Here is a 20,828-nt window from a genome sequence, read left to right as displayed (position 1 = left end):
TCATAATGTCTGTGTTTGACTATGGTGATGTGCTGTACATGCATGTGTGACGGTGGCCAGGTTGTCACATGTAACTTGCCACTTCTTTTTAGAATGCTGACACTCTTTACTTTGTCTCAATAATAAATAAATAACAATACACATTAAACTCACAACAATAAAATATCAGTTGCACGGTAAAGTGCGGGGTGCGTAATTACTGTGAGAATAATACTGTTTGTTAGGTACTGCAAGACTACGCCACCTTTTTATTTAAGAGGTAGGGTCCTCTGTAACACTCTTTCTTAGGCTATTCACAGGTTCGAGTTTACCCAGGTAAGTACAATACTTTTAAATGAGAACAACACTTCAACACATATCCCTTGGAGAAAGCTGGACGGAAACAGGTTTGTATAAAAAGGTAATCTATTTTATTAAGCTAATACAGTGGCGTCTATAAGCCATAAAATATTGAAAAGCATAAACAAAATATAACACTAATTCTAAAACCTCAACCTCCTAATGCGCCCACTAACTAACTAAAATACAGGAATACAGACAATCACCAAACACTAAAAACAGACAGGGCTTGTGCAAACTATAGCAAATAAATAATGAATTTAGCGTTAAAGTGCCAACTATTACTGAAGCAGTAAAGTGCCAAGTGCCAATTCAATTGCTATATGTCATATACTCATCACGGTTCAATGCAAAAGGTGGGAATGTCCTTATATGGGGTTTAACTGGAGCGGGGGTTTAGGCCAGGAATCACTGTCTCTTCTTGTCTTCGTGCGTATTGCCTGCAATCATAGAAACTAGAACCAGTTCATCTGTTCAGGTATATTTCACATATGAGGTTTAGGACCGTGGGTTTATAAAGGTAACGTTGCATAGAAGGACACTTACTCGCCCGCCAGACTGTACGTCTGGCTTTGAGGGTGTGAAGCGCGCAACGTTATCGCCACTGGACCTCTCCTCCGTTCCTTGGTTCGTCTGTCTGTCCTCCCCGTCTCTGCTGCTACTGCGCCGTCTGCTGCTGGTGGCTTGGTACGTGCCGCGATCACTGTATTCCCCACCTCTGCTCCGTGGTATGTCTGCTCCTCCTGTGCACAACCGTCCCTTCTGGCTGTCACTTCCACACTGCCCTGTATGCCTGTCTCTCTGCTGTCCAAGTGGCTCGCGCTCACTTTTGAATAAGGTGGGCCACACCCTACTCCGCCCTCATTCGCTCTGCCACCAGCGTGACCTGGGGACATTGGCCGTCCGCTGTCACAAGGCCAATGTCACACAGCCTATAGGGGAGTCCAATGTCAAGTGGCTCGGGGACCGGGGGGAAATACATTGTCAACCATAAAACATGCAGTGCAGAAATATAGTTAAGAGAATGATGTTTTTAAGTGCGTAATACAGGTTTTTCATCATCAATAAAAAATGTTACAATTTGGTTTCACCCCCCTGCTTTGACCCTGTCACATCCCCCCCCACTTTTCCGTTGCCAGTCCCTGCAACTGTCCCTAATCATGTCCATACCTCTGGGGTGGCTGGCCTATATTTGCTCTTCCCGAGCGCCGTGGCTCATCTGGTGCTCTCGGGACGGAGAGAAACCCATAATACTGCGGCGTTGTTGCTTCTACCTGCTCGGGCTGCACTACAGCTGGGGGGTCCTCGTGGGGCGACCTGGGGGCTACACACACTTTCAACGCATTTCTATGTATGGTCTTTTCTCGCCCCCCCTTCTCGGGTCTGACTCGGTACACCAACCCCGTAGCTCCCACCTGTTCCATCACTGCGTAAGGCTCGGGGTCCCACCACGTACTCAATTTCCCCTGGCCATCTCTCTTCCTATTTCGAATCCACACTCTCTCTCCTGGTAATAGGGGTGTAATACCGGCCCTACGGTCATAAACCTGCTTTCTCCTCTTGGCCGTTTCTCCCATCCTCTCCCCTGCGGTCCTATAAGCTGTCGCCATTCTCTGTTGGTGGTCCTGTACCCAGCCACCCACTCCCATGCGCTCTTGCGCTGACTGCACTCCTAACTGGACATCTATAGGGCGCCTCAAATGTCGGCCAAACATTAAGTAGGCGGGGGCATAACCCGTAGCACTATGGATCGTGTTGTTATAAGCATGAACTAACTCGGGTAAGTGCTCATTCCATCTTCCTTGTTTATCAGTGTCTAGTGATCGCAACATGTTCAGTAATGTCTGATTAAATCGTTCCACTCCACCGTTCCCAGCCGGGTGGTACGGAGTGGTGCGACTTTTTGCAATACCATAAGTCTGACATAAATGGTGCATTAACTCGGACTCGAAGTTGGGGCCTCGATCTGAGTGGAACCGGGCCGGACAGCCGAACGGCTGGATAATATGCGTCCATAACGCACGGACAGTGGTGTGCGCAGTCTGGTCTCGGGTGGCAATAGCCCAACTATAACGGGTGAATAAGTCAGTAGCTACCAGAATGTTTTGCCACGCATCAGCAGGCCTACCTAATGTGAGGAAATCAATGGCTATTACTTCTAGTGGATATGAGACTTCAAAGGGTTGTAAGGGGGCCCGAGGCTCTGACCTGTTCCTCTGCAGGCTGCAGGCGACACAACCCTGTTGTAACTGACGCACCGCTCCCTCCATGCCTGGCCAATAGAACCAACGTCGTAGCTGGGCCAAGGTCCTCTCCAACCCAGCATGCGCCGCGGCCGTGTGGATTCCTCTCCATACCTCCTCTCTGCGTGAACCTGGACAAATGATCTGTGAGTATTGTTCTTTGGTATAAGGATCGGTCACCTTCCTATATAACACATGATTTCGTATAATCAGTTTGTTCCACTGGCGTAACAGTTGCCGCGCTCCCCGAGTCCAATTCTTCCTCTCCACCATATTAGGGGCTCTCCCCCGTTCCACGCACCTCTTCACCACCTGCACATCTGGATCCCGATCCTGCGTCTCTCTCCACTCATCCTCCCGGGCTGCTGGCGTCGATTGTACAGCCGCCACATCTACAGGCTGCACTGGGAACCGCGATAGGGCATCAGCGTTGGCGTTGTTTTTGCCCGGTCGATACTTGATGTCGAAAGTAAACGACGCAAGTTGAGCAGCCCACCGTTGTTCCACAGCTCCCAATCTAGCCGTTTGGAGATGCGCAACAGGGTTATTGTCCGTGAATATTGTGAATCGAGCGCCAGTGAGATAATCTTTAAACTTCTCGGTCACGGCCCATTTAAGGGCCAAAAGCTCCAATTTGAACGAGCTATAATTTGCGTCATTCTGCTCGGTCGGGTGGAGACTGCGGCTTGCATAAGCTATTACACGTTCGTGACCGTCTTGGACCTGGGCTAGAACCGCTCCCAACCCACGGCCACTCGCATCAGTGTAAACCACAAAAGGCTGTGTATAATCCGCATATGCTAACACCGGGGCTTGTGTGAGGGCACTCTTTAACGCATCAAACGCCCGCTGGCACTCCGAAGTCCACTCGACTTTACACTGGTGGGATTTTACGTCATTTGGGATTCCTATCAATAAGTTGTTTAAGGGTCGTGCTATAGCAGCAAAAGAGGACACGAAACGCCTATAGTAACCCGCTAGACCTAGAAACGCGCGGACCTCGCGGACCGTTGAGGGTGGTGTCCAGTCCCGCACTGCCACCACTTTCTCCGGATCGGGCCGCACTCCCTCTTTGTCCACGACATGGCCCAGAAATTGCACTTCCCTCCGCAGAAGTTTGCATTTGTCTAACCGCAGCTTCAGTCCATGTCTCCACAGGCGTTGGAAGACGAGCTCGAGGTGCTGTAGATGAGAGGAGAAGTCAGGTGAATATACTATAATGTCATCAAGATATACCAGCAAGGATTCTGTCACCTGACCACTCAGACACTGCTGCATCAGCCTCTGGAACGTCGCGGGCGCATTACAAAGCCCGAACGGCATGCGTTGAAACTCGAACAGGCCCAGCGGGGTCGTAAAGGCGGTCTTCTCCCGGTCCCGGGGATCCATTCCTACTTGCCAATACCCGCTGGCCAGGTCTAACGTGGAGAACCATTGCGCCTTCGTCAGGCTGGTGAGCGTCTCTTCTATCCTGGGTAGGGGGAAGGCGTCCTTGTGCGTCACGGCGTTAAGTTTCCTGTAGTCGACGCAGAACCTCCAGCTGCCATCTTTCTTCTTGACCAGTACGATAGGTGCCGCCCACGGACTGCAACTCTCCTTGATGACTCCCTTCTCCAGCATCTCATTCAGGAGGGTCTTCATCTCCCGGTACATGGAGGGCGGCAACGGCCGGTGTCGCTCTCGTATGGGTGCCGCGTCTCCGGTCGGTATCTGGTGTTGCACGACGTCCGTCCGTCCGAAATCCTCGTCATGGATGGCGAACACCTTCTTCCACCGACACAACATCTCGTGTAACTCTCTCTTCTGCGCCTCCGGCAGGTCATCACGCTCCGTCAACACTTCCATCTCTTCGGGCAGGGTCTTCAGTGGTCCATCATCTTCCACACTGATTACGGCCACTTCCACCTCTCCGTCGGTCCCCAGGGACAGGCTCAGGTCCCTGCCGCCTCGGACATCCGCTTCTTCCACCGGGTACAGCCTCCCCAGCTTCTGGTGGCGGTCCAGGACCAGACTATATGCGTGTGGGTTGCACACTCGTATGGGAACACGTCCGTGGCGCACCGTGACGAGGGCACGGGCCACTCCCAAATCTTTTCCATCCGGCAAGGCTTCCATCAAGGCCTCGTAGTCCGCTCCATTTGGTCCTCTCCAAGCGCGGCCCCAGATCATCACTTCACTCTGCGCGGGGATTCGAATCTTCCGCCGGCCGACCGGCCACACATAACCGATGGACCCATCTTCGTTCGTCACTGCCTCCACCCTCCTACAGGTGGCGAATGCGTCCTTCCACAGCGTCCTTCCCTGCTGACATGGAAACACAGGCCTCCCAGGCCATTTAAAGAGGGCATGCCATACAGCGTTCACGACATTCATCCCAATAATCAGCGGTTGAGTACAATGTTCATCTTTCACGATTACAACTCCTCTCCCTGGGATCTTCATTCCCTCCAGCTCTAGGTCCAATATGGCATAGCCAGTGTACGGTAAGTCAAGACCATTAGCGGCGCGTAATTTAAAAACAAGGGGCCCATTTCCCAACGTTAGGTGTGAGAATTTTTCCTCAAATAAGCTTTGCTGCATTAATGTGACTTGTGACCCAGTATCCAGTAACCCCCTTAAGTGGACTCCTCCCATAGTGATCCCAATAGTCGGACAGTCCCCAATAAACACTTCATTAGCCCTTGATCTGGCGAGTGCGCGCTGCACCCCTGTCTCCCGGACCTCGGCGACAGGGCGTACTAGTTTAAATGATTGGGGTCAGATTTACAAAAGCGAGCAATGTGCCCAGACTGCCTACAGCTCCTACAGATCGGCCTACCTCCCTCATCCCACTCGTTGCGTTGGTACGGCTCCCGGCGTCGTTCAGATGGAGGCGAACCGCGAGGTCGTGTATCGGTGGTGTTGGGTCGAAGGAGCGGTCTGATCTCTTTCATGAGCTCCTGCGTAAACCCCTGCATTTGCGATTTGACGTCTTCCATAATCTCCTGTTTCAGTTTCTCTCTCCATTCAGATTCCTGTGAGGGTGTTGGGATAGAGACAGGTTTAACAGCATGGCACAAGATTTCAGCAGTCCCTTCTCTTCTATGTTCAGTGTCTAGTAGGAAGGCCTCATTTTTTAGGGCGGCGAAGTCTTCTGTGGGGTTTCGACGGGCATATATTCTTAAGGCTTGACCCAGAGGGCCTTCAGACAGTCCTACAAGTAACTGCTCTCGCAGAATGGCATCGGAGGGAGCGGTGTCTGGGTCGAGCCGCCGCAGCCCGCAGAACAACTCTCTAAGCCTCAAAATATAAGCCTGCACACTTTCGCCTGCGCGTTGCGCACAGCCATAGAACAAGGCACGAGCTTGGGAAGCAGAAACAGATGTTTTATACAACGTGTCTAAACATTTAAAGACTTTGGCCACTGTATTGCGATCTTCCTTGTCAATTACACTAATTTGTCGCTTAGCTTCCTCAGTAAGGGTCTGTACTACAAAAGCAACTTTTTTCTCCTCTGTTAAATCCTGAGTGCCCAATAATCCTTTAATCTGTTCTCTCCATTCCCTGTATTTCTCCTCACCTTCTATGCCCGAAAACTTAGGTAGCCACGGTGCCCCTGGATACACTGGCATCATCATCATTACTTTCTTGATTCAACCAAACAAAACAAAACAAAAAGCAGCAAAACAGCAAAATTTCAATACAGTTTCTCTTAGGGATTTTGTGTTGTTCTCTACCCAGTCCTGCCGCGCTACGCCAAATATGTGACGGTGGCCAGGTTGTCACATGTAACTTGCCACTTCTTTTTAGAATGCTGACACTCTTTACTTTGTCTCAATAATAAATAAATAACAATACACATTAAACTCACAACAATAAAATATCAGTTGCACGGTAAAGTGCGGGGTGCGTAATTACTGTGAGAATAATACTGTTTGTTAGGTACTGCAAGACTACGCCACCTTTTTATTTAAGAGGTAGGGTCCTCTGTAACACTCTTTCTTAGGCTATTCACAGGTTCGAGTTTACCCAGGTAAGTACAATACTTTTAAATGAGAACAACACTTCAACACATATCCCTTGGAGAAAGCTGGACGGAAACAGGTTTGTATAAAAAGGTAATCTATTTTATTAAGCTAATACAGTGGCGTCTATAAGCCATAAAATATTGAAAAGCATAAACAAAATATAACACTAATTCTAAAACCTCAACCTCCTAATGCGCCCACTAACTAACTAAAATACAGGAATACAGACAATCACCAAACACTAAAAACAGACAGGGCTTGTGCAAACTATAGCAAATAAATAATGAATTTAGCGTTAAAGTGCCAACTATTACTGAAGCAGTAAAGTGCCAAGTGCCAATTCAATTGCTATATGTCATATACTCATCACGGTTCAATGCAAAAGGTGGGAATGTCCTTATATGGGGTTTAACTGGAGCGGGGGTTTAGGCCAGGAATCACTGTCTCTTCTTGTCTTCGTGCGTATTGCCTGCAATCATAGAAACTAGAACCAGTTCATCTGTTCAGGTATATTTCACATATGAGGTTTAGGACCGTGGGTTTATAAAGGTAACGTTGCATAGAAGGACACTTACTCGCCCGCCAGACTGTACGTCTGGCTTTGAGGGTGTGAAGCGCGCAACGTTATCGCCACTGGACCTCTCCTCCGTTCCTTGGTTCGTCTGTCTGTCCTCCCCGTCTCTGCTGCTACTGCGCCGTCTGCTGCTGGTGGCTTGGTACGTGCCGCGATCACTGTATTCCCCACCTCTGCTCCGTGGTATGTCTGCTCCTCCTGTGCACAACCGTCCCTTCTGGCTGTCACTTCCACACTGCCCTGTATGCCTGTCTCTCTGCTGTCCAAGTGGCTCGCGCTCACTTTTGAATAAGGTGGGCCACACCCTACTCCGCCCTCATTCGCTCTGCCACCAGCGTGACCTGGGGACATTGGCCGTCCGCTGTCACAAGGCCAATGTCACACAGCCTATAGGGGAGTCCAATGTCAAGTGGCTCGGGGACCGGGGGGAAATACATTGTCAACCATAAAACATGCAGTGCAGAAATATAGTTAAGAGAATGATGTTTTTAAGTGCGTAATACAGGTTTTTCATCATCAATAAAAAATGTTACAATTTGGTTTCACCCCCCTGCTTTGACCCTGTCACACATGCTTCAACCTCCACACTTAAGCCTCTCGATGCAGTCTACCACAGTGCCCTACGTTTTATCACTGGCGATGATTATCTCACCCATCACTGTATTTTATATGATAAAGTGGGTTGGCCTTCTCTCGCAGTACGGAGAGAGCAGCATTGTATGTTATTTATTTATAAGGCCTTGTGTGGTAAGCTTCCTCTGTACCTATCTTCGCTTTTAGAGCCAAAAGTTACTGAACATGCAACGCGTTCACAATCACACATTAGATTTACAAGTCCACGGAAGAACAGTGAACAAGGAAAGACTGCTTTCATGTATTATGCTCCACACAAATGGAACAAACTTCAGGACTCTCTGAAACTGGAGCGATTGGTCTCAATAGAAACATTTAGGGTACTTCTTGAGGACACATTGCATAGTAACTGCTCCTGTTTCATTTAACACTATATTTATTTGTATCTGTGATGATCGTAATTTGATTCAAATGTTTGTCATGGTTTTTCATTATGTATGTATTTTATTTGTTTTAAATGCTGTTATCAGGGTGTCCTTGAAAAAGAGAGCTTTGCTCTCAATGGTCTCCCCTGAATAAAGAAAGGAAAGAAAGACACGCGGACGGACTGGCAGGGGGTAAAACATACTCTCGCCATGCCTTTCGATCTGGTGGAGACAATTATCCAGATATGTGCTGCATAAAAACTAAATGTACAGTGTAAACAAGACTGACAGGCAGACATACAGACAGACAGACTGATACAATTTCTACTGAGGTAAGAACAGGCAGATTATTAGAAGTGCTACAAATATTACTGTTACTATGAATACTACAATCACTAGTACAGGGATCTTCAACCTTTTCAGGCCAAGGACCCCCTAGCTGAGAGAGAGATGAAGCAGGGACCCCCTCTATATTGTATAAAATTGTGTTTCAGGTTAGGCCAAAAATAGCAGATCTACAAGCTCACAATGCCTCGCAGTGCAAGGCGTTGTGAGCTTGTAGATCTGCTATTTTTGGCTAAAGTTCTCCTCAGAATAGCTGTAGTATACAACCCTCTGATTCTGACGTTTTCAATCTACGAGAGTTGTAGGGTTCACGCCCCATGGAGACCTGGACATTCTGCACTATGCCCTGCAAAGTACTCCAAACGTCTACAAATTGAAAATAAAGGTGCTTACCTCAAATCCCCAAATGTTAACTACTTCTACGGGGTAGTAGTTTAATGTAATAATCCATATCTTTCAATAAAGAAGTGTTTTAATGTCGTCTGTGGCCGATTCTGTCGGAAGTTCCCAATGGGCGGTAGTGACGGGTAGTCAGGGGGGCGCATCCGGTGAAACCCGGAATTACACTAAATGTAAATGTGGCCCCCCCAAGAGAGTGTGACCCCAATTATATGTATTCTAAAGTCTGATCATTATTTTCGTTTTACTACTGTTTCCTTTTCATGTTAAACATCCGTGGAGCAGTGAGGACGGAACGTTTGTTCTTAAACGGAACGTTTGTTCTTAGCCCAGTTTCTCTGGGGACCCAATATAAAGGAGCACCCCTTCCGGTTTCCTTCAGTTACATTCTGGAAAGAGAAACAACAAGTCAAGTCTTTTCATTGTTCCGTGTCTTTTCCTGTTTTAATTCAGGTCAGTACAATGTAAACAAACCAATGATGTACCTCATAAGAGCAGGCTTTAGTAATTAGATATTTTCACTAAATGTTATTGGGTAAATGAGTGTTTAAAGTGACGTCTTTTACCGGAGGAAAAGTTTGAATGAAACTGAAACTGTCCATGGGTGACGCCATTTTGTGCCAACAGCACGTTGTTCAGAGCGGGGTGTTTGTAAGGGCTCCTATACACAATGAATAGTTTGATTTGGGGTTTTATTGTTTTGTTTATGCTTTGATTCATGAAAACATGCACTGTTATGATGACACTTCAAGTTATAGTCTATATATTATATTTGGTCAATGTTGTGGAACAAAAGCATTCCAAACCTTTATTTCAGTGTCCTGTGAGCAGCACAGACGGATCGTCGCGTTTGGTAGCCAGTAGTTAAAGGGACAGTGCACCTTAAAATGGCACTTTGATAATGCACTTTTAAACAGTGTCCAAGCCAGTCATATGCTGTGGAAAATATACTTTAGTGCTAAAGAGTATTATTGAACATAAAGGGTCAATTCAGGTATTTACTTTAAAGTATTGAATAAGAGTGAATATATGCAAAGGTGAATTAATGTGATCCGAACATGTATTTTGGTGAAGTGAAATTGTGATTAATGTGAAAATGAAGAACACTACTGAACCAAAGAAGTGAAATGTATTGTGATGCCATGATTGTTGATAGTTGGGTTAATAAAACCAATAGATTGTCAGTTACATTCTGGAAAGAGAAACAACAAGTCAAGTCTTTTCATTGTTCCGTGTCTTTTCCTGTTTTAATTCAGGAGCAGCTTTGTCACTGTGGTACCCAGCAGCCCTGGGACCCGTAACAAATCTTGGGGGCTCGTCCGGGATCGGCGCCACCTACTGGTCTGTCGCTGATCTCCCAATGACACCTGGAACCAACTGATGCCAGCAGAGCGCTGTCAGCTAAAGACACAGAGCTGTCGGTTAAAGCAGAGCGTTGTCGGTAAAGGCAGAACGTCGTCAGCTAGAGCAGAGAGCTGGCGACTGAAGCAAAGTTACCGTCAGCTGGAGCAGAGCCGTCAGCTAGAGCAGAGCTGCCAGCGGAAGCGGAGCCGTCAGCTGGAATCGTCGTCGCCAGCTGGAGTCGTCACTGTCAGCTGAAGTCGTCACTGTCAGCTGAAGTCGTCATCACCAGCTGGAGTTGTTGTCGTCAGCTGGAGTTATTGTCCTCAGCTGGTGTCGTTGTCATCAGCTGGAGCAGAGCATCGGCTGCTGGAGCAGAGCCGTTGTCAGAGAGTCAGGCAATAAGACGCTGTTGAACTGTATAACACCCAGCGTGAAGAACAGGAACTGAGTTGTTAAACAGTGTCACACCCAGGGTGGAGTACATATCAAGACGCTGTTGAACTGTATAACTAGGCGTGAAGCATAAAGAGGAGCTACTGCCATGGCTGACAGTGAGAGAAAGCGTCTTGTGTGGGACATTCGAAAAAAACTACTCACCTTGTCAGCAGAAGACCTCTTCCAACTCGCCCAGAACTTAGGTACGGGGCTTGACCCGAAAATATCTGAGCACATCGAAGGAGACCACGAGGCCTGCTTTGACTATGTGAGTGCATTTCTGAATAGTAAGCTCTTGCTTGAATTAGAAGATCATGGTATGTCTGAACTGTTGATTTTGAATGATGCTATTGCTAAAATTATTCATAACCGTGATGTACCATGTTCATCAGATGACACAGGTGGGTTAAAATCACACAACACAGAGACCGGTACTCACACTGTAAATATTGCTCACAGTTCAGATGGCAGTGTCACTGCACCACACCAATCTGTCCCTGCTGTCACCACAGGTGATGCCATGAACCAAATGTCTCAAGTCGAAGGCACTGTTAACCCTACTGGTGCCACAAATATGGATTTAATGGATATGCTCACTAGCTATGAAGAGCTTGGCAAGAGGCTTAGACAAAGCATTATGCTACCTACAGTACAGCCGCCGTACTCCCCACCCTTACCCCCACAGGCTAGTCTGTTTCATAGTCCAAGTCCGTCGGTTGTCCAGCCGGTCCGTGAGGGGATGATCTCCTTAAGAGAACTGGCCTACCTCCAGAGGAGGGAGTTCAAAGTACAAGGGGGTCAGATTGGGGACCAATCATCTGACATCAGTTACAATAATGTCTGTAAGCAGATAGAGGAAGGGATCAGAGAAGGCTTCTCTGACACAGAAATTGTCTGTGGTGTGCTCCGAATGATAAAACCTGGAACGTTTAAAGATATGCTAATCAATAAAGATGACCTCACTGTAATTGAACTCAAGGGGTTCCTCCAGGCCCACCTAAGAGAGAAAAACAGCACAGAGTTATTCCAAGAATTAATGTGTGCCAAACAGGATGAGAACGAGACACCACAACAGTTCCTCTACCGTGTGATAGGGTTGAAACAGCGCATCCTATTCACATCCAAACTGTCAGATGCAGGCATACAGTACAGTGCAGCTACTGTTCAAGATGTCTTCCTACACACAGTCTACCAGGGGCTAGGTTACAAACACGGTGACATACGCAGAGAACTAAAACCTCTCCTGTCAAAGAGTGATGTAGGTGATGATACAATACTCCGTCATGTAATGAAGATCACTAGTGAGGAAAGTGAGAGACAGAAGAGGATAGGTTCTTCTTCCCGTCGTCCGACCACAAATGCGCATAGTGCACAGCTTGAGGTCAATACCGCCCAAGAACCTAGCACCAAGCAAGAGAGCACATCAGTCAAAACAAAGCCAGACCAAATTAAGGAGCTTGCAGCCAAAGTAGATGAGCTCACAATCATGATTGAGTCAATGCAAAGGCAAAGACAGCCACAAGCCTCGGACCAGGGGAATCAGTATTCTCAAAATAAGGAGAGAAGCAAGAGAGAGAGGCCTTACGGTTGTGCAAAATGTGTAGAGCAAAACCGGTCAGACTGTAATCATTGTTTCTCTTGTGGGGAGGAAGGCCACAGGGCTGTGGGCTGTTTAAAGAAACAAAATAACCAGGGAAACTTGAACCGGTCACTGCAGCGGGGCAGCGAGTGATCGGATCTGAGAAAGATCCCCAGACTGGGCACCCTGGAGGGGTGAGAGTGAAGGCCAAACATGAGGGCAGAAAACCCAACCCTCCCTCCCACACTGCCCTCGGAGTGGCTAGTCTTGAGCCGCCATGCACTAGACGTGGAGCTGTTGCCAACTTGATAGGAAGGAAAGCCCTAATACAATGCAAACTAAATGGCTTGGCAGTGACCGCGTTACTTGACACAGGTGCACAGGTCAGTTTGATGAGCCGTGCCTGGAAAGACAGCCATTTGCCCGATGTCCACGTGCGACCCATCTCTGAGATTGTTGAGGAGATGGTAGAGCTAGAGGTGTATGCACTTACTGGAGATCTTATCCCTTTCGAGGGCTGGGTAGCCATCAAGATCAATCTACCAGGGAATGAGGACCCCAATCTGTCCATCAGTGTCCCATTCCTTATCAGTAGGCTGGCCATGGAGCAACCACTGATTGGCTTTAATGTCTTAGAGCAGCTCATTGAAGAACAACCAGAAAGATTGATGCCTACTCTGACGAAATTGCTTCATAATGCCATCTCTGTTCCTAGTGAGGAAGCAGAAGCGATTGTGAACTTTATTCAGACAGCGAAGCAGAGTGTGCAACAAGGTCGCCTAAGAACAGGTGTAAATGACATGGTCGTTCTCGCTGGTCAAGTAGCCTGGGTGAGGTGCCGGGTTCCGCTAACCATAGACTCTTCTGACCGTTGGGTGTTGTTTGAGGCAGAGGAGGGCAGCCAGCCACTAGAGCAGCTGGATGTAGGGGCAGGCCTTTTGGAGATACGCAACCCCGAAAAAACGTATGTTGTGATTGCTGTCGGCAACAACACTAAGCATAATGTCACCCTACCACGAAAGACAGCCTTGGGCACCTTGCAGCAGATTGAAAGAGTGTTGGATGCTAATCCTTCCAACGAATTGACATCCACAGTAACCGTCAATGAGGTCACCGCTGCACCTGTGGAACCAGCTCCATCCCTGTGGCATCCACCCGTGAGCCTCAGTCATCTAAAGGAAGAACACCAAGAGATGGCTGAGAGAATGTTGTATGAGGAGTCAAGGGCTTTTGCAAGGGATGTGGATGACATCGGATGTAACCCTAGTCTGCAGATGGTGATTAACTTAAAAGATGACATTCCAGTGCAGAGGACGTACACGTCCATTCCAAAACCGCTGTTTAAAGAGGTTAAAGAGTATATCCAGGACCTCCTGGTGAAGGGATGGATAGTCAGATCTAAGTCCTCCTACTCTGCCCCTGTCGTGTGTGTGCGGAAGAAGGACGGTACGCTACGTCTCTGCATAGACTACCGTCTCCTTAATCAGAAAACGATCCCAGACAGACACCCGCTGCCTCGCATACGGGACCTCCTAGACACCTTGGGGGGTTACTCTTCGTTTAGCATCCTTGACCAGGGTAAAGCGTACCACCAGGGTTTTGTGGCTGAAGGTTCACGCCATCTTACTGCCTTCATCACACCCTGGGGGCTCTATGAGTGGATAAGGATTCCGTTTGGTCTGTCTAATGCACCGGCAGCCTTTCAGAGAAGCATGGAGGAGATGCTGTGTTCTCTGAGGGATGAGTGTTGCATACCATATCTCGATGACATACTGTGCTACTCAGGATCTTTTGAAGACCATCTGGAGGTGGTTCGCAAGGTCCTCCAAGCTTTACAGTGTCAGGGAGTAAAACTCCGGCCGGAGAAGTGCGAACTGTTCAAGGGAGAAGTTCGTTATGTAGGGCGTCTGGTGTCTGCTGAGGGTGTTCGAGTCGACCCCAAAGACCTAGAAGCCGTAATGGCCTTGAAAACCAAGACCCCACACACTGTAGGTGATCTGAGAAGGATTCTTGGTTTCTTAAGTTACTACCGTTCGTATATACAGAACTTCTCAAAGATAGCGAAGCCACTGTATGAGTTACTCCAGAGTAGATTCCTAACAACGCAAGCCCAACCCCGTCAGAGTAAAACAAAGGGGCCACAGCTGTCATCGAGAGTGCCTATAGAGTGGACGGCTATGCACCAAAGTGTACTTGAGGAACTTGTGGACATGTTAACTCACCCCCCCATCCTTGCGTATCCAGATTTCGAACTGCCTTTCGTCCTTCATACTGATGCCTCAGAACAAGGCCTCAGAGCCGTACTCTACCAGCAGCAGAACGGAAAGCTGCGTGTTATTGGATACGGGTCACGAACCCTAACGGCTGCAGAGAAGAACTATCATTTACACAGCGGCAAGTTGGAGTTTTTTGCGCTGAAATGGGCAGTGTGTGAAAAGTTTAGGGACTATCTCTTTTACGCTCCACACTTCACCATATTCAGTGACAACAACCCACTCACGTATGTCATGAACACATGCAAACTTAATGCAGTTGGTCACCGCTGGGTGGGAGAATTGTCAGACTTCTGCTTTAACATCAGATACAGGCCTGGGAGAGCTAACGTTGATGCGGATACCCTGTCCCGAATCCCTCTTGATATTGATGGCTACATGTCAGGGTGTACAGAGGAGTTGTCACAGGAGGTGGTGAACGCATCTTGGGAGGGAAGTCAAGTAGCTCAGAGAAAAGATGTTGCCTGGGTGGCTGCTCTCCTTGCCTCCTCTGGTGCTGTGATCCCACAGCCTCGTACACCCCTAAATGAAATCAGCCATGATGAGTTGAGTCAAGCCCAGAGAGAAGACCCCACAATTGGAGAGATCTTAAGGCTCAAAGAGTCGAATGATAGAGTCTCAGAGGAGGCTAGAAAGGCAGTGAAGGGATCTGCTCGCAAGCTTCTCCACGAGTGGAACCGGCTGCATCTGGATAACGGAGTCCTGTACCGACGGACACCAGGGAGAAAACAGTTAGTCCTTCCTTTCAAATACCAGTCCCTTGTATTGAGTCACCTTCACGATAACATGGGGCATGTGGGTACGGAGAGAGTACTACACCTAGCCAGAGAGAGGTTCTACTGGCCCTATATGAAAAGATGTATAGAGGATTATGTGACCAAGAAATGTTGTTGTATTGCACAGAAAAAGCCCACAATCCATGTGCGTGCCCCCATGAGCAGCCTGAAATCCAACTCGCCTCTAGAACTGGTCTGCATCGATTACCTGCATCTCGAAAAGAGCAAAGGGGGCTATGAGTACATTTTGGTTGTGATCGACCATTTCACAAGGTTCGCACAGGCCTACCCAACCAAAAATAAATCAGGCCGGACGGCCGCAGAACGTATTTACAGTGACTTTGTGCCAAGGTTCGGTTTTCCAAACAAACTGCATCATGACCAAGGACGGGAGTTCGAGAATGAACTATTCAGAACACTTGGACAACTCTCAGGGGTAGCTCATTCCCGAACATCTCCTTATCACCCCCAGGGAAATCCAGCTGAGCGGTTCAACCACACCTTGTTACAAATGCTACGCACATTGACAGACAAAGAAAAGGAAAGATGGAAAGAACATCTCCCACAGGTTGTCCATGCCTATAATTGCACCCGACATGAATCTACCGGTTATTCCCCTCACTTCCTGCTCTATGGTCGACACCCTCGACTCCCTGTTGACCTTGTGTTCGGTCTGTCAGAAGATATGGATCCAGTGAGACACAAAGAGTATGCTGAGAAATGGCGTAAAAGAATGACTGAAGCATACCGTATTGCTAATAGTAACAGCCTGTCATCTAGTGCAAAGGGCAAGTCCTATTATGACCGGAAGGCTAGAGGAGTGGTCTTACAACCAGGGGACAGAGTGTTGGTAAGGAATTTGGGTGAGCGCGGTGGGCCTGGCAAATTGCGTAACTACTGGCAGAACAGAATCTATGTGGTGAAAGAACAGATTTCAGATAATCCAGTATATGTCCTCCATCCAGAAAGCGGTAACAAAGAGAAAACCAGAACCCTGCACAGAAACCTGCTCTTGCTTGTCAATGACCTACCAGTAGAATTCCCATCACATCCAACCAAGCAAACCTCTAGGCCACCACAAAGCCAAAGACCCCATCAGACAACAGTAAACGATGTGAGAGACAAAGCTATAAGTGCTGAAACATCTGACTCAGAAGATGAGTCCGAAGAAAGTTACTGGTTGAGGATACCAGAAAGCTGGTCTGAGTCAAACGTGTCCCAGAGAGAACAAATGCCAGCACTGGAAACACGGTCCTCATCCAAAAGAAAGACTATTCAGACCTCTAGGAAACAGGTCAGAGTCCAACATGAACCAGTGTTGCCCAAACCAGTCCGAGAAAATGATAATGGTCAGGGACAAGTGGAGATCAGAACCTTGCCTGAAACAGTCTCAGAGCCAATGGAGATTGAAATACAGTTTGAAGAGGAACAGGTCAGGCCTCAGCAAACTGAATCAGAGGAGGATGATGTTCAGACAGTCGGCAATGTACCTCAGTCTGACGAGGAGCAGGAGCTACCTCAAGATGCCCAAGACTCTGATACAAACTCCCCTACCCCACTGAGACGGTCTGAAAGGGAAAGACGTCCAGGCCGTATGCTCACCTATTCATCCCTTGGCCACCCCACATACCAGTCTCACCCCTCAGTCAATGCTGTTGATACTTACCTCATGCCGTACCCCCACCTGTTCTACCCGCAACCATACTTACCCTCAGTCCAATATGCCCCTCTTCTCCAGCCCCCTCTCGTCCAACCCTCTCTCCCCCAATTCCCATATACCTACCCAGTACCTGATACTTACCCAATACGTGATTATTGAAAGATCACAGCACACACAGTCAGTTCTCAGGAACATACACTCTATGGTGTGAAGGTTTTGTACTTTGTATTTTGATTGCCTTAAAAGGATGTTGAAAGTTTTCTTTGAAAGAAATTCTTTATTTTAAGAAAGTGTCAGGAGCCACTTTTGTTGTTGGGAAGCGTGTGGCCCCCCCAAGAGAGTGTGACCCCAATTATATGTATTCTAAAGTCTGATCATTATTTTCGTTTTACTACTGTTTCCTTTTCATGTTAAACATCTGTGGAGCAGTGAGGACGGAACGTTTGTTCTTAAACGGAACGTTTGTTCTTAGCCCAGTTTCTCTGGGGACCCAATATAAGGGAGCACCCCTTCCGGTTTCCTTCAGTTACATTCTGGAAAGAGAAACAACAAGTCAAGTCTTTTCATTGTTCCGTGTCTTTTCCTGTTTTAATTCAGGTCAGTACAATGTAAACAAACCAATGATGTACCTCATAAGAGCAGGCTTTAGTAATTAGATATTTTCACTAAATGTTATTGGGTAAATGAGTGTTTAAAGTGACGTCTTTTACCGGAGGAAAAGTTTGAATGAAACTGAAACTGTCCATGGGTGACGCCATTTTGTGCCAACAGCACGTTGTTCAGAGCGGGGTGTTTGTAAGGGCTCCTGTACACAATGAATAGTTTGATTTGGGGTTTTATTGTTTTGTTTATGCTTTGATTCATGAAAACATGCACTGTTATGATGACACCTCAAGTTATAGTCTATATATTATATTTGGTCAATGTTGTGGAACACAAGCATTCCAAACCTTTATTTCAGTGTCCTGTGAGCAGCACAGAAGGATCGTCGCGTTTGGTAGCCAGTAGTTAAAGGGACAGTGCACCTTAAAATGGCACTTTGATAATGCACTTTTAAACAGTGTCCAAGCCAGTCATATGCTGTGGAAAATATACTTTAGTGCTAAAGAGTATTATTGAACATAAAGGGTCAATTCAGGTATTTACTTTAAAGTATTGAATAAGAGTGAATATATGCAAAGGTGAATTAATGTGATCTGAACATGTATTTTGGTGAACTGAAATTGTGATTAATGTGAAAATGAAGAACACTACTGAACCAAAGAAGTGAAATGTATTGTGATGCCATGATTGTTGATAGTTGGGTTAATAAAACCAACAGATTGTCAGTTACATTCTGGAAAGAGAAACAACAAGTCAAGTCTTTTCATTGTTCCGTGTCTTTTCCTGTTTTAATTCAGGAGCAGCTTTGTCACTGTGGTACCCAGCAGCCCTGGGACCCCTGGGACCCGTAACATAAACAGGAAGTAAATGAGGGTGAAACTAGAAAAAGTGCTCTTCGGAGCACAGGTCTCCGCCAGGTCAGGTAGGTTATTGTGGGGCAGCAATGTTCGGAATTCGGCAATCAGGATGTAATATGAAAAATCGGACGGAACCTACTTGACCACTTGACTATAGAGATAATGGGTACCGATTTGCATGATGTTTGGACACAATTTGTAGGAGTAATATAAAAAAGAAAACTGTTGCCAAAATTGGCCTCGCGGTGGCGCTATAATAGGGCAATGTTAAAATGGTGGCATTTGTTCCTCAACGTAGTGCGAATGTGCGAGCAAAGTTTCACTGCAATCGGACGCTGCGTTCATGATTTGCGGCATTTTGTTCAAAACGGGCCACTCCTGCAAACTTTAGATGTAAATTTTAGTCAATCAGGATGGAATATGAAACATCTAACAGATCCTTCTTGATAACATGACTATAGAGATCATGTGTACCGATTTGCGTGAAATTTGGATAAAATCTGAAGGCTTACAATCAAAAAATGTGTTTTACATAAGTCGGCCTCCTGGTGGCGCTATAAAAGGCAGATGTGAAAAATGCACTGCAAAGGTTTTTCCTTGGCCTCTAGAGAGTTTTACACAGATCGGTACAGTTATAGGCAAAAACACAAACCGGCCTGTTATAGCGCCACCATGAGGCTGATTTTAACATTTTCAAGTAGCATTTCTTCCTTGACGTAGTGGAAATGTGCGTGCAAAATTTCACGGAAATTGCATGCTGTTTTCATGATTTGAGACATTTTGTTCAAAACGAAGCACTCCTGCAAATTTTGGAAGGCAATTTTAGTCAATCAGGAAGGAATATGAAAAATCTGAAAGACCCGTTTTGTTTAATGACTATAGAGATACTGTGTACCGATTTGCATGCTGTTTGGACAAAATCTGATTATTGCATTAAACTACTACCCCGTAGAAGTAGTTTACATTAGTACATTTGGGGCTTTGAGGTAAGCACCTTCATTTTCAATTTGTACACGTTTGGAGTACTTTGCGGGGCATAGTGCAGAAAGTCCAGGTCTCAATGGGGCGTGAACCCTACAACTCTCGTAGATTGAAAACGTCAGAATCATAAATATGTCTACGAGGGTTGTATTCTACAGCTATCCTCAGAATAGGGATGCTATCAAGTGGTTAATGCGAAAAAAGAAATCATATCACACAAACATTTGGCGGACCCCCTGTAGTAACTCTGAGGACCCCCTGCACTAGTACAAACACTAATAATACTATTGATTGTAGTGACATAAGTATGTTGTTGTTATTGTCTCCGCCAGGCCGAAAGCAAAACTGTGCACACACAGTCCCTGGATGCCAGAGCAGAACCTCTGCTCCAAATTTTTCACATGGGCCTTTTATAGCGCCACCAGGAGGCCGATTTCTGCAAAACACATTTTTGGACAGTACTCCTACAGATTTTGGCCAAAAATCCCGCAAATCGGTACACAGTATCTCTATAGTCATTAAAAGAAACGTCTCATTTCAGATTTTTCATATTCTATCCTGATTGCCAAAAATTGTCTTTCAAAGTTTGCAGGAGTGCTCCGTTTCGAACAAAATGCCTCAAATCATGAACACAGCATGCAAATGTCGTGCACATATATTTGTGCACACATATTCCCATTAGGCCGAGGAAAAAATGCCATTTGAACATTTTCAAATCAGCCTCATGGTGGCGCTGTAACAGGCTGATTCGTGTTTTTACCTATAACTGCACCGATCAGTGTAAAACTTTGTATGCACACTCTCTAGAGGCCAAGGAAAAACCTTTGCCCTGCATTTTTCACATTTGCCTTTTATAGCGCCACCAGGACACCAGACTTATGTAAAACAAATTGTTTGATAGTAAGCCTTCAGATTTGATCCAAATTTCACGCAAATCGGTACACATGAGCTCTATAGTCATGTGATCAAGACGGATCTGTTTGATTTTTCATATTCCATCCTGATTGGCTAAGATTAACATGTAATGTTTGTAGGAGTAGCCCTTTTTGAACAAAATACCGCAAATCATGAACGCAGCGTCCGATTGCGGTGAAACTTTGAACGCACATTTGTAGTACCTTGAGGAACAAATGCCAGCCTTTTAACATTGGCCTGTTATAGCTCCACCAGCAGGCCAAAATAACCTACCTGACCTGGCGGAGACCTGTGCTCTTTTTCTAGTTATGGTATTGTTTTTTTTATAGGATCCTCCGATTATGTTTTTCATGTTGTACCGAAGGGATCCTATCGGGTACAACATTTGTATATGTGCACGTGTTTATTATTGAATAACTATTTTATATGCTAAATATATATATTGTATAAAAACTACTACACAAATTATAATATTTATTTAAAAAAATCAAAACAATAAA

Source organism: Gymnoscopelus microlampas (assembly GCF_963454915.1).
Source record: "Gymnoscopelus microlampas genome assembly, chromosome: 8".
Lineage (NCBI taxonomy): Eukaryota > Metazoa > Chordata > Actinopteri > Myctophiformes > Myctophidae > Gymnoscopelus > Gymnoscopelus microlampas.
This window is presented reverse-complemented; position numbering follows the sequence as displayed.